We start from the raw sequence: 16,915 nt of genomic DNA on the forward strand, positions 1-16,915 counted from the left end.
ACAGCACTACGGCGCCGGGACCCTGCCAGGTGCTGTATTCCAGTGACAAAACCGACCAAAATCGGAGCAGAACCCCCAGCTAACACCGTTAGGTATCAGCGATGGGGAATCCCGGGGCCAGTGCGGACAGGAAGGAGAGGGGGTGTGCAGGTCTCACAGGAGAGCCACCCACATTTGCTTTCATTTGTGTTCGCGTTGGGCACGAAGATGAAAGGAGGGGCTGTCCTGGGCAGGTGCTCCCATGGGAAGCACCCCCTGCACGGCCGCAGCCCCCCGAAGATCCCAGCCCTGAGGGAAGGCACAGGGAGCAGCGACCACGGGGCCTGTCTGCGCTTCAGGTTGGTCTTTGGAGCTAAATTAAATCGCACTATTGCACATTTCTCCATAAGAAATGGCAGTATTATGCACCGGATTTCACGTTCCAAAGTCCGTGTTTCCTCAAAGCAGCCACATGTGAATTCGTCCCAAAACACTGGCTTTTTGGATTGAAAATGCCCATGTTTAAGCTTTTCCTCAAGCTAGAATTTGTGGAAAATTTAAACAAAACTCCTTATCCTTTCATGAGTTACATGGAAATTAATGTAAATAGGTTTTGGCTTAATTGTATTACTTGGCAGCCTTCAAAGAATCTGCCTTTTTACTGCTGTTCAATCCCTTACTCATGTAAATAATCCTCATTAGTGCTTTTTACCATGAGTAGGGGTTACAGAACTGAGACTGGAAGATGTGAGTACATACTTTGTGACAGATGGATGGTCTCTTGCAGCACCACAGACAGAAAAATGCACAGTCCCTATGCTCTCCAAAGAGAGCAGAAAAACACTGCTGCTGAGATAATCTTCAGGAGGAAGATTACCAATATTTAATTAAAAATACACAGAGCAGATGCTCTGACTGTCTGCCAGGAAAACCCGCCATTACTTACATAAATTAAACTGTGTCTCAGCATGGGGACTGGAGGGAGCAGCACACATGCTGGAACACCACCTGCAATTTGACAGTACCTGTAATTTTGTCACCAATTTCCAGCACCATGCTGAGGCTGCAAGCCCTGGTTTGAGAATGTCAAGCAGACACTTGACTGAGCCTCTGTTTAATGCTGCTTCCTAAGGGCACATTTTTTTTTTTGCAAATTCATGCAGAGTTTAAACTGAAACACATTTGCAATGTTAGTGATTGTGCAGAAGAACTCTTGAGGTCTTATTCATCTCTCAGCTGCAAATCACTGTGGCAAATATTAGCAGTTATCAATAACTGAGCCCTTTTGCCCCATGAGCACCAGAACCTGCATTTCTTCATTTTTCACTCTGCTGTCAGCCCAGCTGAGCACCCTGAGGAGAGCAGCACCCGGCAGGGCTGATGTTGGGATGCTTCATAGCAGGGCCTGGGAAGAACACAGACTCATCAAATGAATTCTGAAAGCCTGGAAAAGCCAGATGTCTGGTTCCCACTGTGTGAAATGGTGTTGATAATGGTTAACAAATCACCACCTGCCATGGGAGGCTACTGATAAAGGTGGAATAGTCTAACTGGTGTGATCCATGAGCACAGCTGAACACGGCATGAGAGCAGCTTGTTTTAAACTCAGGCAGTTTTTAAGGTCATTAAGGTTGCAAAAGACCTCCAAGGTCAAGACCAACCTTTTACTGAATCCCCCCACACCCACATGACCGTATCACAAAGTGCCACGTCTACTTGTTTTTGAACACTTCCAGGGATGGGGACTCCACCACTTCCCTAGGCAGCCTGTTCCAATGCTTAACCCACTCTTTCAGTGGAGAAATTTTTCCTAATATCCAACCTGAACCCCTACAATGCAGCTTGGGGCCATTTCCTTTTGTCTTGTTACTTGGGAGGAGAGACTGGTCCCCATGTTGCCACAACCTCCTTTCAGCAGGCAGTTGCAGGGAGCCTCCTTTTCCTGAGCCTGAACACCCCCAGCTCTCTCAGCTGCTCCTCACAGGATTTACCCTCCAGACCCTTCACCAGCTCTGTTGCCCTTCTCTGGACACAAAATACTTGGCATTATTTTGGATTAGAAGGATGCCTTCTGCCATAAATCCTCATGGAGAATGTTCTGCTGTCAGGAAGATAGCTGATGCCTTGTCAAGCTCACACATTTCTCATGCTTTTAAATAAGCCAGCTCTGCTGCCCTGGTCCAAGGGTGTACTTATTCTCAGGTTTAAGCCTGGAACTTCTATTCTCTGTAACATTTTCTTAAAAGAACAATCAGTGATGATGAAAAACTAAAGACATGTTGAAATCAGGCATTGGCCCAGACATGCTGTATGTTCTAGTTTTAGTTTTCTATTTATACATTATGTATTCAATTAAAGAGTTTGAGTCACTCTTTTTGTTGTTTGAAAATACTAAAAATTAAATTTCAAATGGCAACCTATGGAATCAGTGACCCTGCAAGTCTAGTATGTTATTCTTCCAGTATGTTCAGCACTGCATGAATTTTTTTCCAAGAGCACTATAGCTTGTAAAGTTTCAGTATGCTCATTTTAAATAAGGTTTCCTTTAGAAATCATTGTTCTAGGGAACTGTGGTTTTTGAAAGGATAAAGGAAAGGACACCTATTATGATATTAACTTGCAGAGCAATTTTATTCTGCATTTGTTTAAATCTACAGATTTAAAAATTGCCTTTAAATCAATCAATTTCCTGACAACTTTTGCCTTCATACTCCTATGACAATCTGGTCTTACAAGGTGAATCAAGTTGGTCATAAACCTCACTCCAGTCATTTGGGAGGTGCATGTAACACACACCTAAAACTTCCTGCAGCACCAATGCATGGCTGTCTATGGGAAGAAGGACAATGGTGGATATAATTTCTCCATATTGTTTTAACTGCATTGCATTTAGTCTTGCTATTTTTACCTCTGTCCACAAAGTAATTATACAAGTTTCTCCTGCAGGCCTCCCAGAATTCATCTTTCTACTCACCGGTGACCGAATCAGGCTCTGGTTGCCAAAGCCAGCTCTCTGATTGAGGCGGACAGGGAAACCACCAACGCACACGGTCCGGCCCCAGCAGCAGGTAAGGAGGCAGCGGGCGGGCGGGACAGCAAAGCGTGTGCGGGCAGCCCGACCCCAGCTGCCTGCGAGATAAAGGCGGCGGGGGCCGCTCGTGTGGGTGGGAATGGTTCAGCTGAGGACACACAGCCATGCCAAGGGAGCAGCTGCCAGGGAAGGTCACCGGCCTCGCAGCGAGCTGGCAGCTCCTGGGCAGCACGTGTGCTCTGCTGGGACCGCAGCGGGCAGGGCAGGCAGTGGGTGCCTGATACCGGGCAGGACGGGCCCTCTTCCCACACCTGCCACCGCGGCTGCCAAGGCACCAGCCAAGGGCTGCCCTCCACCCTGCGGCACCAGGGCACGGGCAAAGCCCTCCCGCGACCAGCTGGAGCTCATCCACCACAGCCGCGGCTGCTGTGGGGCACAGACCGCACGGTAGCGCCTTGCCGAGGTGCCGGTGTGGGTCTGCCGCGGACAAAATGCCCCGAGGCTCAGCCTGACGGCCCCAAAGCCCCTAGGGAGGAAGGGGCCGAGGCTCAAGGTCCGGCCGAGCCCGAGAGAGGGAGCGGGAGCCCGACTTCGAGCCCCGGCCGGCGGCCGCTCCTCCGGCTGAGCGCGGGGCCACGCGCGCAGGCGGCGCCGGGCACGGGGCGGTGGCGCCACCTACCGGGCGGGGGCGGAGACTGCGCTGGGCCGGGCCTGGCGGTGCCGCCGCAGCCGCGGGCACGGAGAGCGCGGGGCCGGGACCGGCGGCAGCAGCGGCATTCACGGGGCGCGGCGGGCGCTGCAGGCGGGGTGGTGCCGCGGACACGGGTGGGCAGTGTATACAGAGGGATGGAAGGAATGGCGGCGCTGCCCCCCTCAAACAGGGCTGGCGGGCGGCTGAGCAACCAGGCGGTAGCGTGGCCGAGTGGTCTAAGGCGCTGGATTTAGGCTCCAGTCATTTCGATGGCGTGGGTTCGAATCCCACCGCTGCCAAGTTGTTTTTGTCCCCGCCGCGGCGGCTCCTTTTCGTTCCCGCACAGCAGAAACGCGGGAGCTGCCTTCGGGGGCGGCCCGGGGCCCGCACGGTGCGACACCCGCACGGGGGTGTCGGTCGGGAAATCAATATTATAGACAGTTGTGATATGAACTAGAGAAAAGGGATCATCTACTGTGCGAGTCTCTTGCTTTACGAATAAACACTAATTTTCAGGGGTTCTGCCTTTCTGCTCTGCTTTTGCGTTACAGCAGCCCGACCCTGGCCTTTGTGGCCTGTCCTGGACTTTCCTGGAAGGGAGGTGCCATTGTAGACACCCTCTCCAGAATTCTCAAACCCATCCATGATCACTCCCCTCCAGACCATGATTTCTCAAGCTCGCATCTCTAGCCCTTTCCTAAGCTCTCTACTGTTTGCATTTTGCTCTTGGTTTTTCTCTCTCCATGTTACAGGTTGGAAAGATGCACGTGGGAAAGAGATTTCTCTGATGAATTCCCACTGTGAGTGGTGGATGGAAGGAGCTGGACTGTTCTTTAGGTCCATTTTAGCTGAACACTAATGTGGGAAGCACATTGTTCACTTTAGCTGCTGCAGGGATTTGCTCAGTACAGCTGCCGTACTTGAGAAATTTGGTGCCAAAACAGACTTGGGCCTTAAGTTCAGCTGAGGAGCAACTGAACTGTGTTAGTTGTTGCCCTTTAACTACAGGAGGTGAAGAAAGCTGTACTAATATCTGTGCAAGCCATAGCAGCAGATTCCTCTACTGTGTCATAAATACACTTAACTAGTGTAACTTACTTAGTAACTTCCAATTTAACTAAAATACCCTGTGAAAAGCCCTACCAGCATGTACCCACAGCTCTGTGCCGGGGCAGGGCAGGGAGCAGTTCTGGGGAATTGTGCAGAGGCACAGCACGGACTTCAGCAATGTTTCAAGTACACTTTATTTTCCCTCAGATGTGGTGCTAGAGCTAATTAATGGAATCACAGTGTGAAGTCTCTGTAGGTCTGGTGTGTGTTATTTGCAGTAATCTGTTCTGTCTGTGCTTTTGCTTGTTCCTCTGTGCCACAAGGTAGTGAGCCATGAAGCCATGACAGAAGCTGTGGTCAGTCTTTCTTCTTATTTCAGCCATTTTTCTTCACTGGTGAAGCACTGCAGGCTGTCTGCACCTCTTGTTTTTCCTGCAGTTTCTCATTTACTTCAGCAATCAATTTGGAAATTGTTGTTTTGGTTTGAAATAGAGGCAACAATCATGACTCTGGTTGTGTTTCAGTGATTTGGCAATTACTCTTTACTATATTTTAATTTTTCAGGTCCAGCCACTCGTTGGTTATGATATTGTTGTAAATTCAGAAGCAGCTGCCTCTTTGTTGCACTGTGCCAGTAACTCTAGTGGAAGGTAGAACGATCTGGGCAGCAATACTGTGACCGTGCAGTTTGTGCACGTCAGTGTCGTCTTCCTTTAAAAAAACGCAAAATTGAAGGGCCACCAAGTTTTGAAAAAATAAAAGCCAAAATTAAAGTAACAAATAAAGTAAGGAAAATATTGAGGAAGAGCTTATAATGTGAGGGTGGTCTGGATTCAATGTAGTGGTTCACGGAATCAGCAAAGTCAAACTTCTGTGGGCGGTACCCCAGCTGAGCTCGTGCCTTGTCTATTCGAAACGTGTGAGTTACAGAAATGTTCTGTACCTGCAGGGCAAAGGAGTCAACATACAGAGCTATGACTACACAGGCAGCTGGAACAAACTGTGAATGGTAGCAAAGACACAGTTAAAGGAAATGTAAAATACAAAAAACCCCACAACATTTTATCAATGTCCTATGAGTATTGCACACATTATTCTTAAAATTGTCCACTCAAAAGGAGATTCTTGAAAGCACAAAGAGACATTAAAAGATGCAAAGTAGAATCTGTAAATGTGACAAAAATGTTCTGCAAGTGTTCTCTTGCTTAGGTACTCAAAGAGTCAGATCAAAGCCAGCAGGTAGGCTCCTAAAGGCTCAGCCAAGTCATGCAGGACACTGACCCTTGGAAGAGAGGAGCTGAAGAACCCTCTCCCAGATTGCAAACATAAGCTCTTTTCAAAAATCATGGCAGCCAAGCACAAAATATTGCCTAAATTGTACACAATGCATGTATTTGCCCTGGAACCTGGAGGCTGAAGTAGCACTGGGTGGATTTTACTTTCTAGTGACTGAAAGTCTCCCTCAGATGAACATGCATGGATCCCGTGGGAATAAAGGAAAGTTTACAAACACAGACTTTACCTCATTTCTGGTCAGCAGCGGGGGCAGGTCAACAACTGGCTTCAGAATTTCGTGAAGGCGTTCCATGAATGTGGCTGCATAACAAAAGATTTTGACTTAAGGTAAGAACAGTGAATTGCTTTGCCATTGTGATTGTGACATCTCACTAAGGATAATCACAGACCTCAGAGCTCAGGGCACCATCACTAACACCTTCTAACTACTTGCTCACAAGGGGCTGAGATTTAATCTAATTTAATTTAATCTTGATTATTGTGCTTGTGGAAAAAGGTTTTGGAAAAGGGAAGAAGTTGGGCACAGATCTAGTGAAAAGGTCATGAGGCTTCATGAAAAATATGGCAACAGAGAACCTCTTTTAGTGGGACTTGAATAAGAGATCATTCTGGTTTCAATGGCACAGAGGTGAGTTTTACACTGCTGAACACTAGGTGAGCAGACAGCATTTTTATACATGAAAATGAAAATTGTGGGCAAGTAAAACAATGTTGTATTACAGTTAGGAATGAGGGTAGCATGAACAGGAAAGAGAAATGTTGATAAAATATTTTACCTGATGCATAGACTACAGAAGTAGGAATACGTATCCATGGCTTACTGCAACCTAATCTTTCAAACTGAAAAAGATTTAAAAAACAATGAAAACCCCCAGAAACTTTAAACAACTTTAAACAAGTTTTAAAGTTTCAATATAGAAGATATTTATGGAAATATTTACTGGCTCTTAGTATTTACTATTTTTCATTTTTAAGGAGATGCCAGTTAAATGTCACCCACAGACACTATGTCATTTTCGCATCTTAAAAGAAGGAAAGAAATTACAATAATTCATCAAAATGTCCATAGTGTGCTGATTCATAATTTAACATCATGACATGTTTATGCTTTTGAGCCTATCATTAACAACAACATGGTATTTTGAAAAGAATGAACAGATGAAATACTTAAGATTTCTATTTTTTGCCCACCCAAAATGCCCATTATTCCCATCTGCATGCCCCATAAATGAAGACAGTAACAGCTCAGGACAGTGTGCTGGTGTAGATGGTCCTTTGGTCTCAGGGAAGACATTTGCTTTAAGGTAGTATTTTGGGTAGGTTTTGTTACAGTGCTAATCACACTGAAATTCGAGCAGGAATGAAACCCACATTCAGAGAGTTCCACGTGGAACTCTCACACCCAAAGCAAACATACAAAATGTAGCATGCACACAAAAGCTGCAGTTGCATACAGTTAAAGAAATGAGTGTACTTGGAGATCAGTATTGCACGTACAAGGGGAGTTAGCCATTCAAAAAGGTTGGATTTTTCTCCATCATGAATGAAATACACCTGGCCACTCTGTTAAAGAGGTAGAGAAGAGACAGGTCAGTAAAAATAGTACTGCATATATATTGACTTCTTTTTCTTTATCTCACCCCTTATGAACAGCTTAAAAATAATACAGCAATATCAAATGTGAGTGGGTGCACACACAAATCACAAACTCTGCTTGTGTTTCATTCAGTGGCACTGTTGGGTGCAACAGAATGGGTGAGTAGGTGGCTTGTGTGGTTAACCTGCCTTGGAATAAATGGTTTATTACAGATGTGCCTGCTCACAGTGGCTGTGCTGACTGTGCAGAGACACCACTGGAGCTGGTGCTGGATCTCACTGCTGCTGCTGGCACATCCACCAAAGGGGGGACATGTTCTGCTCTGGCTCTGGTTTAGGCTCACTGGAATCCAGAACACTCCTGTGTAGCCAAGCTCTGTTCCCGCTTTCCTTTTGCTTTCAGGGCTTTAGAAAAAATAGTTTAAGAACTTTTCTTTAAGAAAAGAAAATCTACTTTGAAGCCCTTTCTAATATACTCTCAGGGCAATGCTTCTAGATGATTAAAACCCTGTATTTACAAGGAGGAAAGCAGTTGTGATTGTTTTTGAAAGCAATGAACCCAAATGAAATGTGCCTCTGTTGGTACATGGCATGGGAAGAACTGAGCATCACAGTTCAGAACATTAAATCTGGACCTGTACAGGGGAACAGGATGAATCTGCCTGAACTTCCACTTTCCTTTCCAACATAGCAAACATTCTTTGCTCATCTTCCAGAAATTATAAATACTGCATTTTAAAAATGCAAAGATGGAGACATTCTTACAGAATTGAATATTCCATCTCTTAACCAACACCAAGAGCCAACACTGTGCCCCATCCCACATTGCTCATTGCCCACTGATCAGCTGAAAACACAGACAACAATGCGAGCTGAAGGACAGTAACTCTAATTACTGCAGTGGTTACTGTAGCACAGGTTACAGTGCAGGATCCACTGCCAAGTGAGATCTGTGGAGGTTTTACTGTGTACTTACAGCTATGTAGTTCTTTTCAGGGGTGAGAGCTTGAGCAGCTAGAATATGAGCCTGTACAAAATTCTCTACATGGATCCAGTTCATTTGAACAGTAGGGTCCCCAAACTTGAAGCTAAGAAGCCTTCGCTCAATAATCTTCTGTGGATAAAAACAAACATGAAACCATAACAAAATGAGTTTTAGCATGAGGTGAAGTGTACTTTCTTGTCCAGCTAAATGTAGGTTTAGCTCTACTTAAAAAAAAAAAAAAGGAAATACATGAATCAATTAAAAATATTCAAGGGAACTTCTCACGAGAAAATGTCAAAAGATGTATTGCAATATGTCCTGAATTTACGAAAAATACAAGTCTGTTCTAGGGATAAGTAAAATATTGTATGGAAAGGTAATTTACAGTTCTGAGTGGATCAAAAGTATTCACTAAATTGGATCAAATTTATCAAATAGCTTTGGCTAGGAAAAACTGGAAGATACACTTTGGCTGGAAGGAAAGCATCCCAGTTTTCACTGAACAGGTAAATTTTAGAAACTGCAAAACCTGACATTTGCATGATTCCTTAAAACTGGCTCAAAACAATGACGCTCAAAATCAAATAGAAATTCTAAAATATTATATTTTTATAGGGGCTAAAATAAAATCTCAGATTTAACTAAAATAACATTTTCCATTCTTAAAATTATTTACAAGATGATAACATATAATTTGGCTGACTGCAATATAATTTCCTACCTCAGTCAAAAATTTTTATTATGTGGTCAACTTGAATCTATTATTTCCTGAAAACTGTGTATAACTTAATATTACACTAATTCTTTCATAATAACTGGCTCACAGAATTCTACAGGGACCATGCTCTAGACATCATCTGTTGGCCTTGCAATTTAAAAGCAAGTGAAAAAGAGTAAAATGTGAACACCTCAGCTGCTGCCCTCAGTAAGCTGTTGTACCAGAGGGTGCTTCAACCTCTGGGACCTGCTTCACTGGACAGGGAAAGCTGTTAATAGTTGAGACTGGAAATAAGATATTTTGCTGTATCTCTTTTCATTAATATTTAAAACCATTTGGTGTAAGTTGCATGTAAACAGACATTTGAAATATCATGGATTGGCCTGAATCTTACCATAATCATTAAATTATAAAGCTGGATTTTCATGTGTTTGTATTTAGTCATAATAAAAAAATACTTCTACAATCTGCACTTTACAGATATAATGCTTGTTAAAAAAAGTTATAATATCCTCAGCAGATGACTGAATTGTTGAATTGCTACCCAATAAGATCAGTCAATTTATAATAGAAATAAGTGATGCTCCTTTCAGCCTTTTACCCATATCATAGAAACCTCTGCTGGTTAAAGAGTTTGGATGACATACTGCTAGCCTTGGCAAGTGTCTCTGCTCTTCTGGTCCATAGATTCCTGGTGGGCGGAGAACACAGGTATGGAGTATTCCACCTCCTGGAACATGGAATAAGATCATTCTTAAGAGACCTTCACATACTGCATCGCATCTTTGTTTGTATGAACCAAAGGCTGAGGCAGCAGAACTTACTCTAAATTCATTTCACTATCTTAAAAAACAATACATACCAAAAGGTGCTGCCTTAGGAGTTAGATAATAAGATGGGAGAATCAGAGCATGCAAAATAGCAATAAAAGATTCAGAGAAGTTCTGCAAGCATAGTTGTGTTCCTAGAAAATACCACATATTTTAAAATCTCTTTCTAATCGATCCCTTGTCCCTGTGCCAGAGCAGTGAATGGATGTGTTGGCTGTGGTGATGAGTTCACTGAAGTGAGCAGGTTGTTCAAAACTATATTGGATTGTGGAATGAAACCAACTAATCCCCCACAAAATTATTGATGGGAAGCAGTGACCTGTTAGCAGTACAAGGCAGAGCTGAAAGATTTCCTCAACAGCAGCTGCAGCTCCCACTGGAGTGAGGTAGAAGCGCTTGAGAATTTCAGTGGAATCATAAAAATCAAATCTTCCCATGTGTATTAGCTGGCTGTTTCATCATCTGCTAATAACTGTTCTTAATAGTACTTGTAAACATATAAAATATCAGTCCTGCTGTGGCACAGAATCAAAATGGGATGTTTGGTTCTATTTCATTGACTAATACAGAACTGTGTATTGGTCCTGTAATTAGGAGAGGCTTTGATGAGAAGAGCTCCTAAGGAAATAAAGGAAAAAAACCCTTTTCTTATTTTGAACAAAATAATTTTGTTGGGATGGAGTTCCTATCATGGACTTTCTATCTGTTATAGCCCTCTGCAAGTATCAAGTGAAGAGTCTTCTCTAAGTTGTCCCCAGCTAAATTTAGCTCAGTATCACTTGGTCACACAGAATCATGTTGCACTTTACATTAATTTGTTTTGCACTGGCAGTTATAGTATCTCACAGGTGAGCTTAAGTATTCAAGTGTATAACTGGCTTCCTCAACATGGAAAACTTTGGGAAGCACTAATAAATAATTCCAGGCCCTAGGCTCAGGTACCTACTTCAGATTTTAATTTATAACTTGAGGGAGTGCGTGGCTGTAACAATTTAATCAGCATTTGTGTTTCACTTATGTTGCATGAGACAGTGACATTAAATACTTGTTTTTGTTTAATTTATAGCTCTCTTATTATTTTTCATGAACATACTGAACTTACTGCTACCATGCTCAAACCTTTTACAGACATTGTGGGAACTTAAAACCAATTAAATTAATTTTTAAATAAAAATACTTTTATTTGTGAGAGGGGGTTGGTAACTTAATTTCATAACTGCTGGGCAATCTTGTCCACTAAGGAATGATGCAGGACACAGGATTTTGGGGAGCAACAAGAAGAGGAGGAGTAAATTCTACTATTCTACAAAAGTACCTTCTAGTGAAGATCCATCAGCTGCTAGTACCATTTGTTCTGCAATCGATTTGGTCCTGGAATAGTGGTCAACAAGCTACAGAGAAAAAGTAAATACATTTCTATCTGTTCCTGAAATGACAGGACAGAGAGGCATCTCTTCTTCACTAGTTTTCACTTAGCAGAGACAACAAATACCTCAAAATACAGAAGTTGTGGGGTATTAGGTTCAGAGTAAAACCCATGAATATTTCTAGAGCAAGGAAGCATTTTTGTATATGCAAATCTGGTTAATTAATTTCAGCACATTTGAGAAGCAATAAATATATGTATGTTTTGGATGCTGCCAGGAATGTAATTGATCACTACTTTGTAATCTGGATTTCTTCTTCAGGTAATGGAAAAGTCAAAAGCCAAGTTTTGAAGTCATTACACTTGGTCTGAAGTATCCTGCTCACTTCCATGTGGCATTATCCCAGAGAAAGTGTTATTTAAAATATTATTAAAAATATTAATATTTTATCTCAATCTCTCCTTCTTGAAAGACTGTGAAGTACTTGATGGAGAGAGGAGGGACACAAAAAACAACTGTGTATGCAAAGCAGCCAGAAATACTTTCTCTTTTTTAATTAAATGCGATAAAACCATATAAAAATAGGCTGTTTTTCCAGATCAGCTCTACCTTGAATATATGTCATGCCCTAAGGGAAAACCAGAAAAATCATGTGGATAATAAATAGCTAAAGAGGCACCAAGCCATATAACAGAATCCTTATGTCCTGGTGGAATATCCCTGATGTTAATGCAGCACTGTGGAAAATAACTCCATTTTCCAATCAAGGCCTTAATAGGAAAACAAAGAAATATATACTTTGATGTACATAAAACTGATGTGCCAACGTTGTAAATAGCATCTGCAAAGAGTGTAAAGAGTTTTCGTTTTTCTTTCATAGAATGACAGAATGGCTTGGGTTGAAGGGGACTTCAGTGATCGTCTCGTTCCAACCCCCTATTCCATGGGCAGGGGCACCTCCCACTAGACCAGGTTGCTCAAACTCTCATCCTGTTGCCATCTTACTGCAGGGTTTCCATGCTGTTGTCTCCTTATCACAAAAGTTCCAGACCTTCTTGGTGTTTCTCATGGGCAGCTCCTCAGAGCACTGACTCTTTCTTCTTCCCAAAGCAGCCACTGACTCCAGTTCCCTTCTCACCCACCCACCCCACTCTTTTATAGCATCTTCTTCTCATTGGTCACAGCTGTGGCCTGGTAAAGTCAGGCCTGGTCCTGATCTTTGATAATTGGCCCAGCTGCAACTCCTTAGGGGTAAGATTACTTTCTACACTATCTTTATTTTCTTATATTCTATCCCCCTACATCATCCCACCTGGCCTTTCTTGTGCCTGGATGCTTGCATCAGGCAAAACTCTGTCATAAAAACTCCAGGCTTTTTCCAAACCATGGAAGTAAACAGAGAAATTTGAGAATCAATCCAATGAAATACCTGGTCAATTGGGAAATACGGCAAAGATTCCTCATCCCCATCTTCAATGGGAAGCCCTCCGAACACCACGTTCACTGAGCTGGTGTACACCAGGCGAGGCACGTTTCTTTTTCTGCAGGCTGCAATGAATAATCAATTACTTTAGTGGAAAATTATTTGGGAAGAAACTTTGTGTGCCATTTTTTCTAAGAAAGTGTCAAATTTTAGAAGAGAAAATCCTTCTGTTTTGTGACTGGGTGAGATGAAATGCAGAACATATTGAAAGGGAAGACATTAGTGTAGAAGCAGGCGCTTTAGTTCCTTCAGGAGAGCTCCTCCAGCCTGCTGGGCATAGGACAAAGTCCTTCTGCTTCAAGGGCTGCTCACTGCAACAAGTTGTTAGCAAGCAGATTAACTACTAAAAAGTAGCAGGGAATTGGTTAACCTCATGACATGGATACAGATTGCCACATCAGTCAAACAAGGTGTTGAAAAGCTGAAGCAGTTGAACAACAGCGCTGGCTCTCATGTCACAGCTCCTAGCAGAACTGAGCATAACCCCCCACCCCTCCCATGACATGTTTCCTCATTTTCTGCCAACAGTGTAAAGGACTTGGTGACAGAGTGTGCCAAAAAGGCCAACTGGCTTTCTCTAAATGGGATATGATGTTAGATATGCTGTACTAACACCCAGGGGCACAGTTACATACATACCATTAAGGATGAGTCTTGTTCCATTAATGTTGACACTTTCAATCTCTTTTTTATGCAACTAGGAAAAGAAAAAAATGGTGCATTTTATAGTAATAATACATATTCAGTTCAATAGGGGGATGTTATAAATGTCCCCAAATAGACATAATTTAGTGCTTTGATTGTTAAAAATGCCATTTAGACTGCTGTTTCAGACTTAAAGTCAATCATTATTTTTAAACTATTTGTGTATTTTTCTTGTATTTTTACAGACTAGTCTGCTTGAAGCAAAGAAAATTGTAGTGTTTCTAAAAGTATATATCCAGTTATTACATATCTTGCAGCAGCATGTTAAATACATGTGTTTCAGTAGCACTTTAGTGACCAGTTGCCTCTAACCACAGTAATTCAAATTATGCATTGCTCAGTGGCAAAGAATTTTGAATGAACTGTTCTATCCAGACAGGGTAATTACAGAAGTTCCTCTTATTAAATAAAGTAGGAAAGAGGTGTGTTTGTTTGTGGATGTGTGTGCTTGTAACTCTAATTATAAAATTGTGAGTCAGAGTCCTACATCAAGTGCATCTGTACAGCTTTTTACCCAATGGTGAACAATCAAATACTTCAAATATTGTTATAGTTATAATTCAGATATATGAAATAATTTATAATTTTGTTAAGTTTTATTCCTCCTAGTGACCTTAACACCTAGGAGATCCATGTGAAGGTTAAGGGAAGAATCAGGGTTTTGGAGGGAACCAGCCTCCCTTGTCCTTCATTTCGTTTTCACAGTATTTCAGAACTTTCCAATGCCATTTCCATCTCAAACACCTTCCCAGGTGCTGGTGGAACCTCTAATGGAGAGGAAATCACTGCAAGCAGCCTGCTTGCAGGTGGCACTCCAGTTTGCACAGAACAATTTACCAAAAGACCAGGGCAATATGAAGAGATGAAATCTGTCATGCAGTGTTACAGCATCAAAGGCTCTCACCCTCTGTGTGGGCAGTCACACAGAAAAAACCAAAACTATGTGGACTCACCTGCTCTGTTCCTGACATTCCATAGGAAGCCACGTGAAACACACAGTCAGCCCCTTCACAGACTGCCAGTATGGCACTGTAATCCCTGATATCTGTCTGTAATGCACAACAAAAGATATTTGGGCATGAGATCAAAGCTGCAGGTGAGCATTTGTCATACAGTGGGTTAGCACAGAGGGAATCCATATAGAAATGCATGTATAGAACTGTACTTGCTGTACAAGTATCCTGGGACTCAAAACTGGGCACACCTCCCTACTTGCTGATAATTATACTTTTCTTCCATAGAACCCAAAGAACTTTAAAGACATTCATTAAGGTTCACAATACTCCTGTGTTTATTCTACAGGTGGTTTAACTAAGGCCTAGATGAAGGCAGGATCCTGAGGGGTCAGGAGTGAAACTGCTCCATGCATTACAGGTTTTGCTGGTTTCATTATTTCAGATATACTAAAATCCATTCACCAAAACTCATGTGGGATGTCCACACAGTTAAAAAGGTTACAGAAATTTGAAATACTTGGCAATAGATATTTGGATTCTGTGAAAATTAGGAAGACATTATGGAAAAGACAAATGAACTAACTTTGACTGTTGGGAAGATATTATTTATCATACCTGGATCCAAGCCACTCCACTGGGAATCACCCACAAAGGCTTGTGTATGTCACACAGAACAACAGAAGCTCCTATGTTGGCAAGAGCACATCCCAGCTTGTATCCACAATAGCCAGCACCTCCTGTCACCACGGCTTTCATATTGATTTTATTGAGTGTTCCAGCACGTTTGCTCTTATTGCAGTCAGAGGTTCGGTGGGAGGGTGTTGCTACTCCACTCATTTTTGGTTTTGTGTCAATGAAATACTGCTCAGCACTACCAGATACATGTAAAAATTCCTTCTACATGGTGAAAGTTGCTCCATAGCACTCCTGGATGCAGACAATTTCAGGGAGTTTCATGTTGACAAGATCTAGTCACAGCAGCAAGATGTGGCTTTAATGCAGCCTGCCTAAGAGAGATAAAGACAAAAGCAACCCAAAATTTACAGTCCCCAGTTTACTGCCAAGACAGACATCTGAGAGAAGTGGTATTTCCAGCTTCTTTCTAAGTACCAGCAGCTAAACATAAATTAAGAATACACTGAGTTGTTATCGTTGGCAGTGCTGGAGTTGAGATAGATGAGGCTGTCAGGAGGGAAGAGAGATGCCTGATCCTTATAACTTTAGAAGGTGTATCAGAGAACAAGGCTATCAAATCCCTTGCTTTCGAGGGGAACTCGAATAAAATAGCTGCTATACTATAGAAAAAGTTAATAGCTGCATTAAGAAAAAAGTACTCGTGAATCACTTATTTTCTGAGCATGGAGGTTCTTGCCCTTCTCGGGGCTCCTCACCGGCAGTCAGGACATTTCAGAGGCTGTGGCTACCGACACCCCCCGACACCCAGTCCCTGCCCCGGCCGCAATTAAACATTCAAAGCCACCCGAGCCCCGCCGGGGCTCTCTGCATCTCACTTGCGAACCGGCGGGGCGGCAGCGCAGGGCCCCGTGCTCGGGCCGGGCCCGGCCGACCCCCGGCCTCGGGCGGCTCCCGCGGGCGGCGCCGTTGGGGCCGTTGGGGCCGGGCTCGGGCAGCGCCGCGGGAGCCGCTCCGGGCGGGGTCCGGCCCCGCAACAGCCTCCGCACGGCCCCAGAGCATCCCCGCACCCTCTCCTCCCGCAGCACCTCTGACACCCCAGCGCATCCCCCGGCTCCCACTCATCTGGCAGCAGCTTTGGGATTGCACGGCTTTCCTGGCATTCTGCTCGGCATCCCGGGGGTCCTAGAGCATGCCACGGTATTCCTGGGCTGCCAGAGCATCCCTGGGATCCCAGAGCATCCTACGGTGCTTCTTACCTCCGAGTGTCTTCACACAGCTGTGACTGCTGCGCTAAAGCATCCTGGCAGTAGTGAGGGCTCCGGTCACACTGAGGTACCTGTTGAACAGGTTGTTCAGGAAAAAAACACCACCTCCTGCCTGCTGGTTGGACAGTCGGTGGCAGGACATGGCTCACAGAGATGCAGAACTTGTGAGACACCTGCAAAACAGCAGGAATTCCCAGAGAGGCACAAATAAACAAACAGGCACTAAGGTCCCTTTCCACCTGAGCCTCCCTGTGGTCATTTGAGCCTGGGAGGGTGTGAAAAGGGTCAGGAGCTGCAGAATTTCAGTTCCCCATTCCAGGCAAAAGT

The 16,915-nt window shown here is 43.6% G+C and overlaps 1 non-coding gene and 1 pseudogene across 2 annotated transcripts; one reads left to right on the forward strand and one right to left on the reverse strand.

The window, feature by feature from the left end:
- The first annotated feature begins 3,918 nt into the window (after positions 1 to 3,918).
- TRNAL-UAG (transfer RNA leucine (anticodon UAG)) lies at positions 3,919 to 4,000 on the forward strand. The gene has a single exon. It is a non-coding gene; the product is annotated as a tRNA-Leu (tRNA).
- Positions 4,001 to 5,027: 1,027 nt separating this feature from the next.
- Positions 5,028 to 15,644, reverse strand: LOC129127462 (putative short-chain dehydrogenase/reductase family 42E member 2; annotated as a pseudogene). The gene is made up of 11 exons (XR_013184490.1): positions 15,303 to 15,644; positions 14,685 to 14,780; positions 13,666 to 13,723; positions 12,973 to 13,091; positions 11,492 to 11,567; positions 9,994 to 10,076; positions 8,620 to 8,757; positions 7,545 to 7,610; positions 6,824 to 6,887; positions 6,274 to 6,347; positions 5,028 to 5,694 (listed from the first exon to the last, which is right to left on the reverse strand). The product of XR_013184490.1 is annotated as a putative short-chain dehydrogenase/reductase family 42E member 2 (transcript).
- Positions 15,645 to 16,915: the final 1,271 nt, after the last annotated feature.

This window comes from Agelaius phoeniceus, chromosome 16 (assembly GCF_051311805.1).
Source record: "Agelaius phoeniceus isolate bAgePho1 chromosome 16, bAgePho1.hap1, whole genome shotgun sequence".
In the NCBI taxonomy this organism is placed as follows: Eukaryota; Metazoa; Chordata; class Aves; order Passeriformes; family Icteridae; genus Agelaius; species Agelaius phoeniceus.